The sequence below is a fragment of the Balaenoptera physalus genome, assembly GCF_965194825.1.
Source record: "Balaenoptera physalus genome assembly, chromosome: 3".
NCBI lineage: Eukaryota > Metazoa > Chordata > Mammalia > Artiodactyla > Balaenopteridae > Balaenoptera > Balaenoptera physalus.
In genome coordinates this window covers 155,164,685-155,188,001 of record NC_138890.1, presented here as the reverse complement: position 1 = coordinate 155,188,001, position 23,317 = coordinate 155,164,685, and positions in this window count along the sequence as shown.

The following is a 23,317-nucleotide window of genomic DNA, read 5'->3' as shown; positions in this document are numbered from 1 at the left end:
AACGAAGACCCAACACAGCCAAAAATAAACATAATAAATAAATAATAAATAAAAATTAAAAAAAAAAAAAGCAAACACAAAAAATAAAGAAAACCTTTTTAATCTTACAGTACAGTACCTTGAAAAGTACAGTAGCACCAGCTACATCACTGCTGATTTTACACTTGCTTCTGGACATCCTGGGTTTGAAATAAAGATAATTTACTACTGTACTCTATACAGTACTGCACAGTAAAGTACACAAAAGCACAACCACTTGTAGAGGATGCATGCGCGTGACAATGTACTCCAGAAACATGAACTTACGTGACTGGACAGGTGAATTCACGTTCTCACCTTTGAAAGTTCACAACTTGAAGGTTCATAGGTAGGGGACTTAACTGTGTTTATTCTGAGCATACCGTAACTAGTCAAGTTGACACATAAAATTAATCATCACAGAGCATTTTTAATTTCTCAAATTAAACTAATAATAATGACAATAATACTAAACTTACATACCTGAACTGCATTTGAGCCATATTCTCCACTTTTCCTCTTCTTATGAAAGAAGAGCACACATTTTCTTATTCAACATCAGATTCTAGTCTCTTATTATGTTAACTACTGTCCATAGACATTTCTCCAGCCCAACTACCTCAGATAAATTGAAGCAGAATCTTCAATACTTCTCGAAGTTTCATGTGCATGTGAATTGCCTGGGAATCATGTTAAAATGAGTTAGGTCCTGATTCAGTAGGTCAGGGATGGCATTAAGGTTGTATATTTCTAACAATCTAGTAGGTGTTAACTGAAGCTGCTGGCCAATGGACCACACTTTCAGGAGCAAGAACCTCACAGATAGATTCTTGTGCCCTACAAGGATTCACTCTTTCTATATGCCCTCTAATGCAGTGTATAAAATTATCACTAAGTAACTGATCAATCCTATCTTTAAAGAAACCCAATCTAATGTCTCCTTCATTAAAGATAATATTCCTTCACCTAATTTCCAGTGTTTTTCCACACCAGTGCTCTCTTAATTTCTAAGCATGATAAGATATTTTCCTCAGTGCCTTTATCCATATCATTCTCTATAATCAGAATGGTATTCTCTGGCCAACTCTCCTTTCTTTCTTTTCTTTTCTTTTTTGTCTTTTCTTTTCTCCCTTCCTTTCCCTTCCCTTCCCTTTCCTTTCCTTTCCTCTCCCTTGCTTTCTTGCTATCTCATGATCCCCCTCCCCTTTTTATTGAAGTATAGTTGATTTACAATATTTCAGGCCCCCATTCTGTCTTTAAATGTTTGACTCCTTCTCATTTTTACATCTCAATTTAAGTGTAACCTCTTCTAAGATTTCTTAAGACCGTCTTAAGAAAAACAATCAAAAATGCCTGATATGTTCTATCTCTGGCAAAGCTACAAATCTTTGCCTTCTTTGGTGGGGGATTGGATTCACTTACGCTATTCTGAAGTTCCCTTTATAGCCATCTCTCAGGTTAGTACTTAGGCAAATGAAACATTTTAAACAACTTGTATTAGTTTCCTAAAGCTGCTTTAAAAATCACTACAAATTTAGTAGATTCAAATAACATATCTTATCTTACATATTCTGAGGTCAGAATCCTAAATGCATTGAAGGTGTTCTAGGACTCACTATACCCACTCCCATTGATCACTGTTCTTTGGGAAAATGATAAAGTCAACTTGTGTGCAAAGACTTATATTTGGATAGAAGAGTGAAGTGTTATTCAGTGGCCACATACATTATTGTATCTGCCTGAACAACAGGATGTTGCTAATATTTGTGTGTGTGTGTGTGTGTGTGTTTATGTAAAGATGGGCAAGGTTGTGTGAATAAGAGAAATAGTTCCAGACTCTAAAGGAGTTTAGATGAGAACTTTCTGTTAGTTTTTGTTTGTTTTGTTTTGAATTTTTTTTTTTTTAGATCTGTTGTATGTTTTCAAACTACATTAAATAAATGTTTCCACCTGGTCCATCAGAGAGTAGGTGATTTCAGAGCATCTGGAGTAAGCTTAATGACATCAGTATTATCATTTATACAAGGAATTAAGTCACTGAGCAGTAATGGGGGTCCATAAAGACAGGTGTGAGGCAATAAACCTGGGCAAGGTGAAGCTATAGCTAGAATAACTACATAGTAGATACTCTACGGTGATTAAGATATCAGCCTAATCTGTGAGGACAAATAATAGTATAACACGAGGTTTATTAGAAATTCTAGTTGATAATTGGATGGATCTTTGGGTAAGGTTTGTGGTTAGATAAGGTTTTTGAGCTGGTAAGTGCTTAAGTACATGTAATTAGACATCAATATTTATTATTAATTTTGTATCCAGAAAGATGGCTGTCCTTTGAGGATGTTACTTACTTCTCTAGACTGTTGCCTTCCTAGATCTTCCTAAGACCATTCTCTATCTGGTCGGTTCAAGGTTAACCAAATCCTGAAAGATAACAGATACACTGGATTGTAATGAAACTGGGGTTAGTTTGAGGGTTTTAGGTTTTCTTCTTAATGGTAGTCTAGTTAGTGGCTTTCAAATAAGAATAAGGTGATGAAAGAAGACAGCAACTTGCATATATGAGAGGAAATAAATAATGAAAGTATAATAATTTCTTACTTTGAAAAAAAATTGATCTTGATAACTAGATGAAATTCGGTTTAAGTCCAAATAAAGTCTTCATCTTTAACATAATTAGTTTAGTATACTTGAAAATATTAGTAAATGAGTGCTAGGACACCCAAGCTTGAAGCTAAATGTTAGAAATTTCTAAATAACTTTGTCTAAAAAAATAAATATTATCATTCATTACAAGGCATCTATAAAATTTTAAGGTATGTGGGATAGATTCAGAAACAAAGCAAAGTAAAAAAATTCCCTAGGTTCTGTGAGATTTTTTCAGCTACTTTTTAAAAAATGCTACTATTTGGATAAGCATCTTGTACAAGGTTATATCTGAGATGCCATGATCACCTCAAAATTACTCTAGATTCTAGAGTCTTAAGTGTAAATGACACTTTCAGGTGACGTTCCTTTCCAGTGAGAGATTCAATATGGTTAGCAGACAAGTTGCAAGGAACCTGAGTTTAGAGTATAACTATTCTTCCATGTGCCTTTCAATGCTAACATTTCCTTGTACTAATAACAATTACTCACATACCACATTCCTCAAAACAAAGAGAGAGGAGGGGTAATTCATCACCAGACTTGACTTGCGATGAGCTAGATGTAAGGCTGTAATCCTTCTTAATTTGTGAAATGACCCTAATCAATTATCTCTGCTATTGAAATATCCCCAAATATCCTTATTTTAGTTTCATAAAACAAGAGCAAGAGGAGAGCATTTGTTTATGAGACTCATGATGCTCAGGTGCTTCATATAAGCTGTAGCTCTCTTCCTCTCAATCATTCCTCAAATGATAGGAAAAATATGCCACATATGCTTCTCTCGAAAAACTGTGACAAGTAAAGAAAAATGTATTTACACCCACTGCTTTCTGATGGAGATTGGTAGTATGAAATATGCTAAATGGAAGGCAAAGATACCACCAACAACAATAAAAACTTCTCTCATAAAGATAATAAATTTGAGGATTGAACTTCTTCCTGGGATTATATATAGACTTTTCAATATAGAAAATAAATCTCTGCTTAAACTGGAAGGTAAGATGGGGAGGATACTTGTGAAGGTCTGGGAGTTGGGTTGGTTGGGTGTAAAAATGGATTATTGAATGGGTAGAAAATGAAGAAGGAGGACTGCCATCTGGAGATTCAGCTAGGAAGAGGAGAATGTGAAAAATGATAAATACAATTTAACCTGTGGGATATTTAATGTACCTCCAAATAATATCTCTCATGATTAGTAATTAAGGAGTAGATGTTCTGCAAGTAGTGATTATATAAACATCCATTAACTCTGGGTCTAATCTCTGGCCAATCCTCACCTCCAACACACATCCGTCTCCCTTAAAATTTTCCTGCTTTGGGGTGATTCTGTAACTGGGGAGAAAAACTGAATATAATGATCTATTCCTCCAGTGATGCTGAACTCAGAGTTTGCTTTTCCTACCACAAGCAAGTTTTATGCTTTCTGGATTACACATGTTCTTGATATAATGGAGTACCTGAAGATCAGATCAAGGTTTCATCAAGCATGGTAAGAAAGCTCACTCATCCAGACCTTGTAAAGTCTAATCTTACTCCAAATGGAACATTTTATTAGATTCTAAAAAAAACCAAGTATCCTGAACCCTAAGCATCTTCAAAAATCTTGAGTGATCTTCCCTAGCAGCAAACCAGAAGAAAATTTGGGGAATCCTATGTGTAACAATGGATTAGCATAAGGCCCCAGTACTCATACTTATTTTGGATGGGATCAAAAAATGAGAAAAAGTCACTGCTCATCAATCATTAGCCCAATATGTTGTGGGATACCTTTGATCCTTCAGTTCAGATTCTGTTATAGAATTAACACTAAAACTGAATTGTATACATGATATATAATTGTTTTTTAAAAATAGATAACTATGTTCCTTCCTGTGGCTGCCAATCTGTGAGAAGAGGCCCAGTGAACTTTACCTCCTGGTATTCACATCCTATGCAGCCCTCTTTGATCTGTATAATCAATACAATATCATGGAAATGACAGCATGAGGTGTTCAAGGCTAGATTATAAAAGAAATTGTGATTCCACCTTGTTTTTCCTGTAATATTTTGCTCCAGAAGCCTACTGTCATGTTGTGAGGATACTCAAGTAACCTTATGGAGAAGTCCATATGGTCAGGAAATGTTGGTCCTGGCTTCCTGTCACAAGCCAGGACCAACTTACTAGACGTGCGAGTGAGGAACCATCTTAAAAATAAATCCTCCAACCAGAGTTAAGCCTTCTGATGACTGAATTGCAGTTCGAGCCAACCTCTTAACTACAGTTTCATGAAAGACCATGAACGAGGAAAATCTCGCTCCTATGCACCGGATTTTCTGACCCACAGAAACTGTGTGAGATAAAATAAATGTGTTGTTTTAAGCCACCAAACTGTGAAGTAATTTATTATGCAGCAATAGGTTACTAAGAGATCTGTTTCCTTATCTTTCTTTTTCTTTTCTACTTTGCTTTTTTCTTTTAATCCTAATCATCCAGAATAAAATATGTTCTTATCATTTTTGATCTGGATCATAACACCCATATCACATAATCCTTACATTTAAATGTGACATACTTAGAGAAACACCCATATTTCAGTCTCCATTAGGAAAATTTTCTTTGCAATTAGAGTGGGGTTTCAGTAGAAAAAAACAGCTGCATATTGGACCCTGAGATAAATAGATGTTAGCTGAAAAAGCTATATTTTTGGTTCGGTTAGCTGCTATCCTTTCTTTTTATTTTCTGTTTTAAGCTATGACTAGATAATTTGTTTTTTTGTTTTACAGGCTCAAAAATGTTTGTCTTAAAATAGCAGCAATAAAGTATTCAATATATAATTTTACAAATAGTTACTTTTTTCTTTGACTTTTACATTAAGCACTGACATTTCAGTTTTGACAGTTTATCTACCACATAATTAGAATGAGTAAGTATCCTGTTAAGATAAAATGAAAAGAAAAATATTGCCAGAAATAACACATGGAAAATGGAATGTTATATAATATAAACTTGTATACAACACAAAATATAGTATATTAAATACTATTGACAATTGAAGTGAAATGTTGAGATCTTTTAAAAAATGAATTCACACTCTTCATTTAAACTCTGCTAAAATAGCCTAAAGCTGCGGTCTATTCCTTCATCTCTCAACTCTGTTCTAAATTCCAGATTGATATCATGATATTAATTTACTTAATAAATATTTGGTTAAGTTTAGTTTTACTTCATGGCTATTTGTTTAAGTTTCAATTCATGCTTGTTATTACTATTTTATTATTAACTGTAGTGTATGTTCTTTCCTGCTCACTTGCTTAGCTACTCATGCTTTTTAAGTAAAGAATTCTCTCTACACCTGGTTGTATTTCCATTTCTCTTCCTATAGTGGAACAGAAAATTAACAAATTAATAAATCACAAAACCTTTTTTTTCGCTTTCAAGTGTTTCCTAATTTTCAATTACTTGTTTATTTTTTCTGTTGAAAAATCTTTTGTGAACTTTTTTTAACAGACTATAAAGAAATAATTAAAGGTGATTTTTTGAAGAATGGTTATAACACAAATTTAGTTTATTTCATTAATGCCAGTGCACTCTGTTGTTTTATCTGTCTCTCTCTACGTTTATTCCAAACTTCCCTGGAAGTAAATATTATATTTTGCTTCCTTGAATATATGTTTTTTTAGTATCTTACCTGACTTTATTATTTTGTCATAGTGTGGGGGGGGGGGGTTGTGGGGGGGCGTTTGCTTAACATGTCTGACATTTACCACATTTGCAGTGTGGTCATATATTTTGCCAAAAAGAATTTTGTGGGAAAAATAGCTTGAGAATTTAGATATTTTTCTATATTTTGTATTTGGCAAATATATCCATTTGTCATCAGATTTAATGTATAAAATGGATAACTAATAAGAACCTGCTGTAAAAAAAAATAAAATAAAATTCAAAAATTCACAAAAAGAAAAAAACACATACACATCATCAACTCAAGAGTGCTGAATTTCAGCTCAGCAGCAGCAATGCAAAGGACAGTCCAAGAATTATACATTCGGAGAAGTATTTAGAATTGAAGAAAATTGCTGTCAGCTTGAAAAGAGGTATTAATTGTGAGGAAAAAAAAAAGATTTATGTGAACTGATGTGTGGCCAAAAAATAATGGTGGTGGGGATTTCTAAAGAATGTATTAAAAATGAAATTCTTTTTATAGCATCTTTTAATTGAGGATAATAATATATTCTTTTGAAAGAAATGTCGGTGGGGAACAACAAATGACAATCATTTCATTTAAAAATTTATTTAGCAAGTGTGTCAAAAGTTAATGTGATATTTTAAAATTACTTCAGGAAGCCCTACATTCAAAATCAGAAAATATGATATTCTCTGAGTAAAGTCTTAAACAATATATAGATGCAAAACTTACTGATTGTGCTTGCTTAATAAACTCAATATCTTCTTTAAAAAAAAAAAAGTGATATTGGGGAAAGGGAATGACCAAATCTCCTTTAAACACTGAGATAATTAAAATGCAAGAAAAGTCCTGGAAAGTAGCTGTTGTGTGCTTTCCTGTAAGTACCTTTTTTCAGAAACATTGAATCCCTAAATCCTAAAGAAAATCAAGCTTAGTTATATCTAAATATTTTAATTGTAAGAATATTTGCTTGAAATGAAAACATTTTGAATTTAACTTAAATGCATGGATAATTAATAAGGATTTCATCATGGATAGTTAAAAGAATTTCATGGTTCTTGAGTAATAATTGCTTGTAAAATGTTATGATATTGCAAAGCATGCATCTAAAAGCCACAGATTATTTTAGTTAAAATATTTTTTCTTAGCAATAAGTATAAAATAATTCTAGTTATAGCTGAGAATAATAGAAATATAAGAGATACATTTCATTTTGTTTACATATTTGGACAGATTTGTAAATTTGATTTTTGTCTATGGGTCTCATGGATGATAGCTTTGACATGACAATAATCAATCCAAAATTACAGCATTTCCAGTAAATGTAAAAAAAAAAAAGTTGATTCCAATATTCCTCCCCCAAATTTTATGATATTAAATTCTCTCTGAGGGATCTTGCCTCTCTGACTTCGAGTGACTTAGAGGTTTATATATTTTGAAGAAGAATCAGGTTGGCTTTAGTATACATTTGGCAATAAAAATCTATAGCAGTAGCCAAGAGTTATCATCAAGACTGCAAATACATCAGTCTTGCTGCTGGATTTCACATACCTCACAATCTTCTTCTCCAAACCAACCCGTTGACCATGGCCACCATTTCATCCCATATCCAGCCAAGTGTTCTGGAAATAAAACTCAGCATTGCCCAAGACACAGGTGTTATAAAATTTTGGTTTATGAGGGATGAATAAAGAGTAGAGTGCCTAGAAGCGCAAATGAGATAACTTCCCCTATTTAGGGCCTCAGGTAAGACAACTATCCCTGTTTACCCAGAACTGAGAGGTTATAGAAGAACATTACTTTGGGTAATAAAAACGGATACAATTCTGCTCAAACAGGGAAAGTGGGTCTTTGTAGGATTCTTGGTATACAGATTAACATCACTGATGTAACTTGAAGTTATACTTACTGAAGTTTGGTAGACAGAAAAATGACCCCCACCCCCAAGGATATTCACCTTCTAATGCCTAGAACATTTGAATATGTAACTTTAAAGGGCACTTTGCAGATGAGATTAAGGATACTGAGATGAGAGTCTCCTGGATTTTCCAGGTGAGTACAATGCAATCAATCACAAGGCTACTTATAAAAGGGAAGCAGAAAGGTCAGAGTCAGAAAAGTAAATGTGACTATGGAAACAGAGAGAGCTTTGAAGGTGCAACACTGCTGGCTTTGAGAAGGAAGGAGAGATGACTTAAGGAATCAAGGTAGCCTCTAGAAGCTAGGAAAGAGAGGAAATGGATTGTCCCCTAGAGACTAGAAGGAACCAGATCTCCTGACAACATGCCTTTTATCCCCATGCTACTGATTTTGGACTTCTTTTGGACTTCTATCCAAAATTGTAAGATAATATCTTTATGTTGTTTTAAACCATTAATGTGTGGTGGTTTGTTACAGCAGCAATGGAAAACTATCTTCCTGAGGTTTGTTGTAATTTTTTTGGATAGTTACTATTTTTTCTTCTTAACACTGTCTCCTCCTTTTATCCATCTGATTAAAGATATATATTAGCTATCAATTATTAACATCTTACTTTGTGCCAAGAATTGTGCTAAGATTTTTCTGCACTTCATCTCAGTGTATTCTTTTCAGTCATGGAATCTTATGTGTAAATGTGAATTTCCTCTTTTTTCTCTTTCTTATTTTAACTAGCATAAATTACTAATAATATCTACCATCTTTTAATCATTTATTAATTAGAAAGAAGTATAAATATATACATGCACTGATATATACACATGATTTCAACCAGAATTCCTTCATAATTGACTGGAATCCCTCTCAAATACAAATGATGGTCAAGCTTTTTAGGGAGTCCATTCTCCAACATTTTCCTAAAGGTACTCATTATACAAGACTAAAATATTTTTGGCAGTGTCAACCTAATAATTCCAAACCGTCCTGAAGATAAATTTCTTCTAGTGACTGAGAATTCTTTCTATACTAATGTAAAAAATATAATGCTTTGACAATCATGGTACTATCATGTGCTAGAGCCTTAAATAATTTTATGGTTTTTTTTGTTTGTTTTGTTTTTCAAATTCTAGCCAGGGAAGGGTTTTTTTCATTCAGTTTTAGGAAATGGTTGAAACAGTTGGCTACTCATACTTTAGTGAGTCATTTGGTTCTTGCGATTTGTCCTAAATGCAGCAGGATTCTCTAAAAAAATTAAGAGGAGGAAAACTAAACTCAAGCTTATAGTGTAATGAAGCTGTGATGCTGTGAATATCATTCTTTTAGAAATTTTGGAAGGCTGCTTAAGAAATCAACTCCAATTGGGAGATGCATTGACATTAGGATGAATATGACAATTATGTTTGGTTTTTCAGAATTACTAAGAGGAAATTTTAGATTATTTTTCTAGTGGTGACAAAAATGTACCAAATACCTGTGCATATAAACTTCACGGTCATAAACAGAGTCACAGAATTTTACAACAGGTAGAAAGCAGATACTAGAAAAAAGATTTTTAAAGATTATTTTAGACAGTTTTACCACTCAATCATCAAGGTATAAAATAAAGCTATAAAAATGAATAAAGTATTTTGTCATCAAAATCAGATTTAATTTATCTTCCTATTTGAATCGTTAGCATGCCTTTCTATCATTGTGTTTGCATATAGAAGGTACTTGTTGTATTCTTAGCATTCATGTAAAACTCATTCCTAAATAACTGAACAATTATATATTGTCTCATGTATTAACTCAAATAATGTGGGGAGGAGGCATAAATGCACAACTCCAAATCATCATGATAACTGTTAATTTCAAGACCTTTTATCTGCTAGGGTGGTTTTGGCTGAAATTATAGAATACCTTACTAAAAGTTTTTGAAAAGTCATTTCTATTTGTTTGTTTATTTATCTACTTACTTAATACCAAGAAATCTAAGGGAATCACTCAATAATGTTGGGATTTCTCAGAGTCAGCTTCTCTGTTATTTTCTGTCCTTTCCTTTTGATGATGAGTATGGCTTTTAGTCTTAGTATTCCCAAAACAATGTCCCCTAGCAGGAAGTCCAAGGCTGGTCACTCCTTTTTTCATCTTTCAGTTTATTCGACTTTTCAGAAGCTCCCAGCATATTTCACTTTGGATTCAATCAGCCAGAATCAGGCCTGGTGTCTGACTCCTAGCTACAAGAGAGGTGAGGAATTCAGCCAGTAACTCGCCTTTCAACCTCCAGAGGGATGGATTAGGCACTGCTGCAAGGAAGATTCATTTGGGAAATGTTGATGTTTAGGTAACCAAAGAAGTCTGCTATATGCTTGACTATGGAGGCCCCAAGAGAAAGACAAGTCAGCTCAAGGTCTCAGATGCACACTTACAGAGACTTATTTGAGGATTTGGCTGGTACTAGTAATTGAGATTTGATTTTATAGAGAGAATATATTTATAACTGTATATTTTATATATAGCTGGAAATCAGTTGTAAGCATATTAAAGGATATGAAAGAATAATTCTGTAAAAAATAACAATAAGAAAATAGCATTGGCAATTTCATGACAATTTATCAATTACTTTCAAAAGGAAAAATTATCAATGTGTTAGAAAACCATATAATTAAAAATGTAGGGATTTGTGAATCTACTCAGTTTTGTCTACGCTACTTATTAGCTCTTTGATGTTGAACAAATAATGTCACTCTTGAGTTCTAGTCTCCTCACATGTGATGAAGTTAATGATACTGATATTTGAGGACTAAAATGAAATAACCTAGGTGGACACTTACAGCACAGTTACTAACCCTTAGAAAATCTTCTGGATATTTTGTTACTCCATCCTTCATCCCACACATCCAGTTCATTTCTTCTCCTTAAAAATTTCTTATTAACAAGAACTCAATAATTTGTAGTTCATAATAACCTAGACGATGGCTTAAAGTTTAGTTTGTTACGTAAAAATATGCTTGCTTAACAAAACAATTGTAAACTTTCGAGAAATATTTGAAATATAAAATTCTCTTTTATGTAAATCATTGAATTAGTCATTTCCTGAAATGCATTATCTTTCATAAAAGCACATCAGTCAATATATAGTAAACAATATTCAGAAAATCTTACTTTTTATTTTGAAAAAAGTCAAAAAATGAAAAAAATAAAATTATACTTAATCATCATCTTCTTAGAAGTAGATACCTTGGAATTTTATACTAACATACTAAGGCTACCAACCTACTATTTTTTTAACTCAATTTTGAGTCGTCTTTGGTGCATATAGTCATATTTAGAGTGTTTATTGACTTAAATATTGGAAACCAATTAAAAGTTTCAAGTGGTTAATTAGCATGAAGTTATTAACCGGCAAAATGGCATTTGTGGTAAACAAAACAATGTAAGCAAATTATAAACACAAGAAACAAACAAATACAAAAGAAAAGAAAACAAAAGGATGCTAAATTTTTCTTATGTGGGATTATAAAAAAAATGGGCAGTACTACAAGGTGGACATAAGTCTTGCTGTGCAATTTACATTTGTCAGTGTTATTACATTTTAGTCACTTTGAATAATGATGAATACTTGCAGTCAACTTCCCATAACCCCCAGGAAGTGATGTATGTGATGTATGTGATATATAGGCTAAAGTCAAATTCCATTTCATAAATCAAGAGAATGTGCCTTTCAATGACACTAAAATTTAAAGTTTAAATAAATGCTTTGTCTTCTAGATTATCAGGTCATAACTGTATGTTTAGGAAAATATCTCCAAATAGTGATCCATTTCAATATTTTATTCAAAATAAATAATATTTTGGTTTTCTCCAAATTTATTTTTGTATGTAGAATATATATTTATAACTATATATCTATCTATATACACATGTAGGTAGAAAGATGAATAAAAAGATATCCCGGGGCTTCCCTGGTGGCGCAGTGGTTAAGAATCCACCTGCCAATGCAAGGGACACGGGTTCGAGCCCTGGTCCGGGAAGATCCCACATGACGCGGAGCAACCAAGCCTCTGCACCACAACTACTGAGCCTGCGCTCTAGAGCCCACGAACCACAACTACCGAAGCCCGCGCGCCTAGAGCCTGTGCTCCGCAACAGGAGAAGCCACCGCAATGAGAAGCCCGCGCACCGCAACAAAGGGTAGCCCCCACTCACCTCAACTAGAGAAAACCCGCAGCAACAAAGATCCAATGCAGCCAAAAATAAATTAAATAAACTTATTTAAAAAAAAAAAGATAGTCCCACAGTAATGAAGATCTTTATTTTATTCCATAATATTTAATCCCTAAAATAGATTTGAAACAAAGTATAAAATATTTACTTCCATAAATTACCTGGGATTCTGGTATTTAGTTTTCTAAATCATTACACATAATTTATTATCTATCAATGAAAATGTTAAAGCTTAAAGTGATCTGAATTTGCTTAATATGTCATTTAAGGTACTTTTAATTTTATCTTCCTATAATAACAGTTGAAAGTTATTTCATATATTACAACTTGCCATTAGTTTGTATTATGTCCTTTGGTAGCACATTTCCTTTTCATTTTCTCCTTTTTATAACAACCTCCTCTTCCCTTAGTGAGCTCTCTTATGTCTGATCCCACCCCCATCCCCACATCACCCAGCTTATTTCTGATTCTGGGCTTCCCTGCCCTTCCCCTCTCCATCAAACGGTATCATACTACAACACATTTATTCATGCAGCTATTTAGTTATTTACATTGACTGGTGTATGTTCTTAGTACTTCCTATCTCTTACATCTTTTGATCTTTACACTGAACACTGAAACACTGCTTATTAAACTGGTTGATTACAATGATATCTAAGTGACAGAGAGCAAACAGGAATCTCTAGAAATTCATTTTTTTCTCCAAAAGTACAGAATTTCCTGGAAATTCCTGACTTTACTTTTCAAATTTAAGGCAAAGTTTATATTTTACTCTGTAATATGTTCATGTTGACTACATGAAAGAAAATTCTAACTTACTTAATTTGTGAAATAGAAATTTTCTGAAAACCAGATTATCTTCTGATCCAAAAAAAACTCACAAAAAACCCAAACTGTCGTGAACTGGTATGAGGTATTTATAGTCTTAATTTATCCCTTTTAATGAATATTCATGTTTCATTGTATACATATGTTTGGTTAGGGGATAGGATAATCAATATACAGTAAATACATCAAATTAGATTTTTGAAATCCAAAATTTCTTAATTTGAAACACATTTGGCCTCATGGGTTTCTAACTATGTACTGTGGACCAGAACCAGCTAACTTTCATAATACTTCTTTCTTTTATTTGCAAGTATAATTATTAGTTTTGAATTTCTTGTGGTTAATTATCTCATCTGTGGAGGTCAGGGTGATAGGTTAATAATACTTTATTTTGAAAAGAAATTATCTACATCTTACAAATGTAATGAGTGCAAGTATTAACCCTTCTTTATAAATAGGAGGCTGAGCTATTAAAAGAAAAAATAGTTCGCCTGATGTCATATCATTAGGTCACCCCTGAATCATAGCTCAATACCTTCCCCAGTGATCATACTATTGCTTTCATCTCTGTCATCACTCGTCCCTGTAGTATTCTGCTTAGACACAGGATTCTTAATCTAAGAAATTAATTCAAGCTGAAATGTTTGCAGGTGACAATGGCTTTTGAAAATATCAATATTTTATCAGAAGTTTTTAGTTGTGTATAATATGGCAACATGACAAGGCCCAAAGCCCATATTTTTAAAATGTAACTCCTTTCTTAGGACTTAGACCAGCATGAGCCTCAAATCTGATTCTTACACCTAGTGCAAATCAATGCTAGAGGATTTCAGGATGCTACAATTTCTATTTAAAAAATAATTAGGTGATTAATTTATCAATTACTAATGAGTAGTCTTTTTATATTTGTGCTAGTTTATTCAATAATATTTCTAAACAGAAATGTTTTCAACAAATTGAAGAACTATTAAGTTAAAAGCAATGTCACAACCATTCCAATCCGTGGTAAAAATAAGTCACAGGGAAGATGATTATAACATTATTCATACAAATTTAAGAATTAAAGGTATTTCCTTGCTTACCGTGTCACCTGTACATTTTCAACTATGTTTCCTTTAAATAAAAGTATGAAACAAAAAGATATCATAGTTAAGCGACTTACCAAATACTCATGCCTCATGTATACTGGGGCCTCATAATAAATTGAAACTTTTTAATCCGAAAATAGATTGCATAGATACTTCTATCTATATGGCTTATTGTGGCGTTCGGCATTAGTGAATTTTTGGATTGTACTTTATTGTTCTTTATGTTACACATATACTAAATACTGTTATCTCTTGTTTCAAATATAACTACAGTCATACTGAATAATTTAAAATGGGCCTTTTAAAAGCACATATAAGTCTCACATCGTTATACCCCAAAAGAATATATCATTGAAAACTTTATGTTTTCAGGAGTCCACGGAGCAAACTCTGAGTTAAACAGAACCAGAACTCACAGAACCTTCCAGAGTCCACAGAGCAAACTTGAAATTAAACGGAACCAGAACTCACAGAACTTTCCAGAGTCCACAGAGCAAACTTGGAATTAAACGGAACCAGAACTCACAGAACTTTCCGGAGCCCACTGAGCAAACTCGGAATTAAACAGAACCAGAACTCACAGAAGCTTCCAGAGCCCACTGAGCAAACTCGGAATTAAACAGAACCAGAACTCACAGAAGCTTCCAGAGCCCACTGAACAAACTCGGAATTAAACAGAACCAGAACTCACCAGGAGGCTCCAGGCTCACAGAACCTTCTGGAGTCCACCATGAATCCTTCCCCCGTCAGGCCTAATGCTCGAGGTGGGCCGCCGCTGCTGTGCTGGGCTGTCCTCGCCGTCCTCACAGCCTGGCTGCTCTGACCCCTCCTGCAGTGCGGAATCTGCGGACGTGGGCACTGTTTTGTGTTAGTGCCTCTCACTGTAGCGGGGGTGGAGCCCTAATCCGCCTCCTCATCACGGACCACCTGACGGCCCGCTGGCATCACCTGGATCTTGTTAAAGTGCCGAATCCTACGCTTTCAACAGCGGATTGTTAAAGAAACTGCATTTTACAAGGTTTCTCGATTATCTATAGCTACATAACAAATCACTCCAAAACATAGATGCTAAAAACAGTAAACGTTTATGATCTCACATCATTTCTGAGGGTCAGGGAGCAGCTTCACTGGATGGCTCTGGCTCAGTCCTTCCTAAAGCTGCAGTAAGATCTGGCCAAGGCTTGCCTGGGGCGGGAGGGCCGCTCACTGCCTGGCCAGTTAATGCTGGTGTGGCTGGGGGGTGACAGCTTCTCATCATGGGGCCTCTCCACCTCACGGGACAGCTGAAGTGTCCTTACAGCATGGCAGCTGGGGCCCCACAGCAAGTGATCCAAGAGAGCCAAGAGGAAATTCCAGTGCCTACAAAGTCACCTGTGTCATATCACTGGTTGGCCTCATTCAGACTGGGAGGGACGACCAGGACCACGACTGCCAATGGGCAAGCTCACCGGGGCCAACATGAGGCTGCTGACCATACCCGTTACAGTTGGGGAAGCACTAGCTTCTCCCCCAGCTCACACCCCCAATGCCTGGGGGCTGCGCAGGGTTTTGAAATTCACTGGTGTTGGTGGCATGGGGCCTCCTTCAGGGCAATGGGCTGCTCTCACTGGCCAGTCCTGGAAAGGCCTTGTTCATCCCCTGCTGCAGAAGCCCGTTGGATGAATGCACCACTACTCACAGACCCGCCAACACATGGGGCTATTTGAACAGCACGGTGGCCAGTGAATGCCACTGTCTTTCTAAGGAGTTGAGGCAACTTGCTCTCCCACCACCATCTCCATTCCTCCACATCCCATCAGCGCTAGGTTTTGTCCAATTGCTATTTTTTACCCCTTTGGTGGGTGTGAAATGGATCTCATTATTTTCATGTCAATTTCCAAGGTTACTAATAAGACTTATTAGCCATTTAGATTTCCTTTGTGTGAAGTGCCACTCTTCTACTACGCTGTTTCTTCCTTGATCATTGGTGAACTTTATATATTTTGGATATTAATCATTTGCAGTTACATGTGTTACAAATAGAAAAAAATTCTAATGATGGGTAAAATTACCAGATGCTGGGGGAGATGCAAATGGCTGATTAACTCTCCTCCTGTGAGCATTCAAGCCCTAAATAATGATTACTTGACCTCACTCAGTAGCCACAGTCTTGAAGCAGACTTTTCTTTATGAAAAATTAGTATTGGAATGAGGTGCCACTTCTACTGTATAGCCAAGAACAGTCCCTTGGAGGATATTGCTTCATTGTAGAGAAAGATATAAAGACCCTCTAAGTCATGAAAATTTAAGGCAAACAGGAAATCCTTGACAGTGAAAGTTTGTGTGTAGGTGTAGGTGTAGGTATGTAAAATGGGTATATGTTTATTGCTTAACAACATTTGCCTTTCCCCTTTATGTGCAATGGGGAGATCCCTTGTTGGGATGTGCCAAGGTGATCCCATGCAGGCGGAGCAAACCAGACTCCATGGGGAAGACTTATTCCAGCACCTCAGGAGACTGGGGCTGGGTTCTTCTCCAGTGTGGTCCACCTGGCACTGTGCTAAGTATTAGGGGGACAAGGCTGAGCATGTGAGCGTGATCTAAAAGAGAAGCGTCCTCAGAGCTCAGGGGGATGCTGCTGGGGTGATGGGAAGAAAAGAGCTGAATCAATAGTAGTATTGTAGTAAACATGAACAAATTTCCTGCCATCAGAATGTGCAGGACCACCTGTAACCTCACGTGGCAGAGACCCGAGCCACGGCATTAGTGGACTAGTCACGCTTCCTAGTTTTCTCTCTCTTTCTGGCTTCTTGCAGCAGGACCTATCTTCTTTGAACTGAGTCCCTAGTGTTCCTGCCAGAGTAGGGTGGTTGGGGGAGGCTTTGGGTAATAAGGGGACTTCCCATCACTGAGGGCAGTTGGGTGCTCATGTAATAAACTGAGTAAATAAAAGTGAGGTAATTGTGTTTGTACTCCAAGCTAGTAATGTGGATCATTCCAGATACACTATTGACATGGATTTCTACCAAGTGAGTCATTTCCCTTATGGCCTTTCTCTAAATTTCATAAATGTATTCCCACAACACCTGCAATTAAGCCCAATGTTTCTGGGAATATAAGAAGCAAAGCACATAGTCTATCTCTGAGAAAAATGGATCCAGAGGGTAATAATGAGAGCTTTGAGAACAGGAAATCTGCAAAAAAAAAAAAAAGGAAAATTATGATTTCATAGATTCAGTCATTTCAACAGAAATCAGTAGTCAGCGGCTAAACAATTTTCAGAGTTAAATTAATGTTTTCTACCCTGAAGGATTATTCATAATAGTTATATGATTATAAATATATACTTATAAAGCATAAACATTGCTGAGAAAATTCTGACATTGGTAAGATCTGTCCTTTGTTTTAGTAAAATTACTTTATTTTCCTATTGCATCATTTATGTATTTCTTATATAGTTCTATCACCTTTATCATCTTTACCCCCCACTGTTTCAGAAAAAAAAAAAAAAACTTCATGTTTACAAATTGACATTTATTGATAAGAGATAAGAGTATTTGTTTAAAGTGTTCTGTAATTTGTTTTCTTATGTTGCTTCAATTTATAAAATGCACTGTTTTTAAATAACTTCAAGATACATGGAAAATAAAGCATCATTAAAGAATAGTATATTTGAATAATTATTTAATATTAAAGATACATTTGCTTGTTCGTTCTTTTTTTTTTTTTTTTTAACAGAGATTAAAGGCTCCTATACACTAAGTTTAAAAAACAAAAACAAAAAACAGTGTTTCCCTGGAGATTTGTTTTGAGACTTCACAGCTTTGCCGGTTTCCAAGTGTAGAGGATGTTGTGATTCCCCAAAAAAGTGATATAGTGAAGTTCTTACAACCCTCCCAAGTTGATCCCAACAAGCGTCCTCCTGCCCAGTGTAGCTTGCACCAATAGAACATGACCAAGTTCGGTTCAGACTCTAAGGAAAGCTTTAGTCTTTGATCAGAGAATGGAGAGGGGTGAGCTCAGACTGGAGTCCATGCTCTCTGAACAGGCTGTGAGCGGGACGGCTTTCTAGGGCTCCATCAACGGGGAGGGAAGTGGGCGGAGCTCTCTACAGGCAGGCGCAGCTGTGCTGCTCAGGCTCCAGCTCGCAGTGCCTTGCAGGGCGCTTGCGCGGCGTCTCTGCACACGGCCCGCCGCCGCCATCTTGAATTGAGAGTTCTAGAGCGGCGGTGTCGGGCACTGGCGTTTGGCGCTAGAAACTCCGGCCTGAGGTGCCAGTTGCAAGGCCTCTGCGAGCGTCACCTTATGAGCAAGCACAAAGGAAAAAAAAAGGTTAGACTTTATTTTATTACACAGATTCTATTTTTAGTTCCTAGAAATTGTTAATGGGCTTTCTCCCTGACGACGTCTAAAAGGGAGTGCTTCCCCTGTAGGGAAAGAGTTGGATTACCGGAAGAGATGGTGTTAGTAAAATTGGGTTTGGTCCACAAAACTGCCAAGCAACCCCCGTTCATCATGGTCTAGTTTTTTTTTTTTTTTTTTTTAATTTATAGAGAGAATGTTTTGCTTATCTCTTTTAAATTTTTATTTATTTATTTATGGCTGTGTTGGGTCTTCGTTTCTGTGCGAGGGCTTTCTCTAGTTGTGGCAAGTAGGGGCCACTCTTCATCGCGGTGCGCGGGCCTCTCACTATCGCGGCCTCTCTTGTTGCGGAGCACAGGCTCCAGACGCACAGGTTCAGTAGTTGTGGCTCACGGGCCTAGTTGCTCCGCGGCATGTGGGATCTTCCCAGACCAGGGCTCGAACCCGTGTCCCCTGCATTGGCAGGCGGATTCTTAACCACTGAGCCACCAGGGAAGCCCCATGGTCTAGTTTTGAACACAGGAACCACATTTCCTGGAGTAGAGAAGGTTTTCATCCCCCACTGACCGAATGTTCTCAGTTGCCCATTTCATACACTCTGCTTTGTCTTGAACAAACATTAGTCAGGCTTTTTATCCTTTCTACAAGTTTCTGAATTTTAACTTCCCCCAAGTTTGAGCAAGAGCTGAAAGAGTGGTTCATGCCCCCTGTCAGCTCATCCTGGGAACCAGTAGGACCAATTATTTGTTCTGAGGAAATATCCAAGCTGATTTCCATACATGTTCCCCTGTCCCTTATCCATGATACATCCTTCCATGGGCCTAGAGAGCTGGGGCAGATGGAGAATTGCTTGGATTCCTCTCCATATTAGCACTTGAGTAAAAACTCATTTAACAGTGAAAACTTGTGTTAAAGCCTTAGCCAAAACTTACTTATTTTTTTTTTTTTATTGTGGTCTTCCCCATCATGGATAAAAAGATAAACAAGCTATCTCTACCTATTTATCTTCATAAACAGAGGCATTGAAGACTAACAAAAACAACCACCACAACGAAATAGTTTGTATTAAGTCTGAATTTATTAATTTGCGAGGAAAGAGAGAGTCATAGCACTCTGGAGAGAGTTCAGTGATTCACTCTGTAGTGTAGGTGCTTGATATAGGACCAAAACAAACAGTTACTTTAAAATATGATAGGCTTCTCACGACATTTTTTGATTGGTTACTAAAAAAAAATCTAAACATTTCTCTTTTGACTGATCATTTTTCATCATGACATTATTTGGGTGGGTATTAAACCGGGGCTCAGCTGGATGGGTATTCTTAACAAGTTCTGGAATGGTTTAAGAATCATGCAGGCATATAGACATGTGAAGATTTAAGTAGGGAATTCCTTTACAGAAGTCAATGATATGTTTCTGAGATATTAATCTCTAATACAGTAGGTGAAAAATGTAATGGTATCACACTTGTGTCAGATAATGGTAGAATGTATGTTAGGAAAGTGTTATGTTGTTAAAGCCCAAGAATACCAGATTTCTCATTGTCAGCCTTCTGCATTCCCATGAAATCTTAAAGGGAAGTGTGTACTTAGCATAACATAGACCAATGAATAGAAGTCTAACAAACTGGGTTAATGTCTTAAAATGTTCCTAGGCCTTAAACTCAAACCATAGTCTTAACATTTAATTAGTTTGCTAAGGCTGCCATAACAAAGTACCACTAACTGGGTGGCTTAAGTAACAGATATTTACTGTTTCAAGATGGTAGAGGCTAGAAGTACAAAATCAAGGTGTTGGCAATGTTGGTTCCTTTCGAGGGATGTGAAGTACTGGGGAAATATAATTAAAAACAAAATCCTCTCCTATCCAAGAAAATAGCCCCATAAAGGTAAGTAGACAAAGAAAATACTTTTATTATTGAATAAGCATTAAAGCAGAACGGGATGCTCTAACAGGCAATCCCCTAAGAGGTTGCAAAGACAGAAAAAACTCTCATCCTTTTATATAATCAAACAGATACAACCCATTACCTACATGTTCTCAAGATGAACAATAATAAGTCCTGAGGTAAGAGTACTTGACAGCACCGTTTTTCACACATAGCTTATTCTAGACTCATCTGGTAAGTAGGGTGACCACCTCTGTTATCTAATTGGCTTTATGAACAGAAAAAGCAAACTTCTCATCTTTTTTGTAACAGACAGTTTTGCAATTCAGAAAAGTTACCCATAGAGGTTAAGCTCCTACCCTCCCACAAAAACTGGGAGGTTGGAGTGCTGTCTTTTTAGATGATTAGATTTCAAAGAGATGGCTCCCAGCTCCTTAAAAAAGACATTCCTGGGTCATAGAGCTGACAAAAAGCTCATTTAGTTTCTAAAAATATTTACATACATTTCAAAGAGGCAGAGAAAGAACTTATACTTGCAAGTTTTCTAAAGTAAATGATCTGAGAAAAGGGAGGTGGAGGAAAAGTATCCTTATTTATGAGGCAGAATTAAAATCTTATTTTTAATTTTTATTTGTTCTTACAGAGGGAACAGTCTGTTCCAGGCCTCCCTCCCTGACTTGTAGATGACCATCTTTGTTCTGTTTCTTCACATCATCTTCCTTTATGCTTGTCTGTTTCTGTGTCCAAATTCCTGCTTTTTATAAGGACACCAGTCAGGTTGGATTAGGGCTCACCCTAATGAACTCATTTTAACTTGATTTCTTTTGTAAAGACCCCGTCTTTAAATAAGGCCACACTCTGAGTTTCTAAGGTTTAGGACTTTGCCGGGAGGGGCGGGGGGGGGGCAGAGTTCAACCTGTAACAGCATCATACTACCACCTGCAAAGATAAGAGACTGAAGAAATAATCATTACAAAAAGAGACAGCAGACACAGATTGCTGGCTGGAAGTCTGATCCAGCAGGAAAAAGGTTAATTCTGTAGCCCACTTTCTCAGCCATACGAGGTATAGAAAGGCAGAAAGAGTGAGAAGAAGGAAACAATATCACTGTTCTTTACAAGAGAGTTGTCACTTTTCACACTCCTGCTGCATGAGAAGTGGAAGGAAAAAAGGTGTTCTTGATCTTTTAGTTCATTATAATTTTATCAGTTAGTAAAAGTATCTTAATTAGAGATAAAAATTCAGAATTTGCATCTGAAGCCTGAAAAGATCTGCAATTCTTTCTGTGGATTGTCTCAAAGTTGCAGGCAAACACTTAATTGGTGAAATGTAATTAAGAACCAATGCCCTTCCCCCAGGGGCCTATGGAAACTCAGGGTTACTGCCCTGAGGCAAGTAACCACTTGTTAGGGACTAGTATATTGTAATCCTCTAAGAATAGGATTTTTACTCATTACAAGAGTATAAATCTCCTTGTTTGATAAAACAGATATAAGAAAATTTGTCTACTCTTTATCAGCCACAAACCAAGAGTTCTGTATTTTTGTACTGATATATTTGTAGAGGAACTTGAGAAACATTATTGAAATTTGCTATCCTATCTGCCACTCTCTGGTGATGAAAAGAGTACCAGAATGGAATATTTTAAACCTTCTAGAAGTACAGTTATATCAACTGAATTTTGAGCTAAGCCACAAATCATAGACCATATGTATTAGATGCCGGGAGTGAGAAAGGAGAACAGCCAGGTCTCCATTTCTTATGGCCAGTTCTTACAAGAACCATGGCAAATTGTCACATCAGTTCCCTTCATGTGAAACCTAGGGTTTTCAATAGCCAGTGCCTTTATGTTTGTCCAAAACCTTGAACAGAGAAATTCCCACTCAAGACCTGAGAGGAATGTCAAAATCATGGATCAAGTAAAGCTATGAATGCAGGGGTAAGCCAAAGTAAACATAAGTCAGAACAAGGGTCAGGATGGATAAGGCATAAATTAGACGAGACAGAAGGATATACAAGCACTAAGTACAAGTGATGAGCTATGAAAACCACAGATTAAGAGAAAAAATTAACAGATCAAGAACAAACCAAAAAACATTCACAATAGTTCCTAAAAGAGGTAATTTCAGTCTAAGTTCAAATGGAAAGAAATGCATGTACTTAAGGTGTGTATCTATTTATTAAAAAAATAACTCAATATTTCCCAGTTGCTACGTAGTATATGGTTGAATGACTAAATTTAAAGAATCTGGAGTAGAACATTAAATAAAATATTTTATTTTAGATTAAATTAAATGCATTAAAATTACATACTAATTTTATCATTGAAAAATACTTCTGAATCAAAATAAATTAACTGTGAGGTCTCAGATATCTCACATAAAGAAGAGAATTAACAATATTAATATACACAATGTACAATTTGATATGTTATTGTATAAAATGTAAATATTATACTAAAGCAAACTGCTTGCTCTGTTTCAGATTCTTTATTCCGCTATATACCCCAGGTATAAAATGGTACAATATATGAGAAAAACACAAATTCAGAAAAAAGTAATTAACAGTCAAGGCAAGACAAAGTTCATTACATGATTAATTTTAACAAAATGGTGGATCAGCAGAACTCAACAATCTGATACATGTAGTATACAAAAATATGTTGAGTAATATGTTACCTAATGTTAGTTGTTCCAAGCATGTAATTAAAAAAAAAA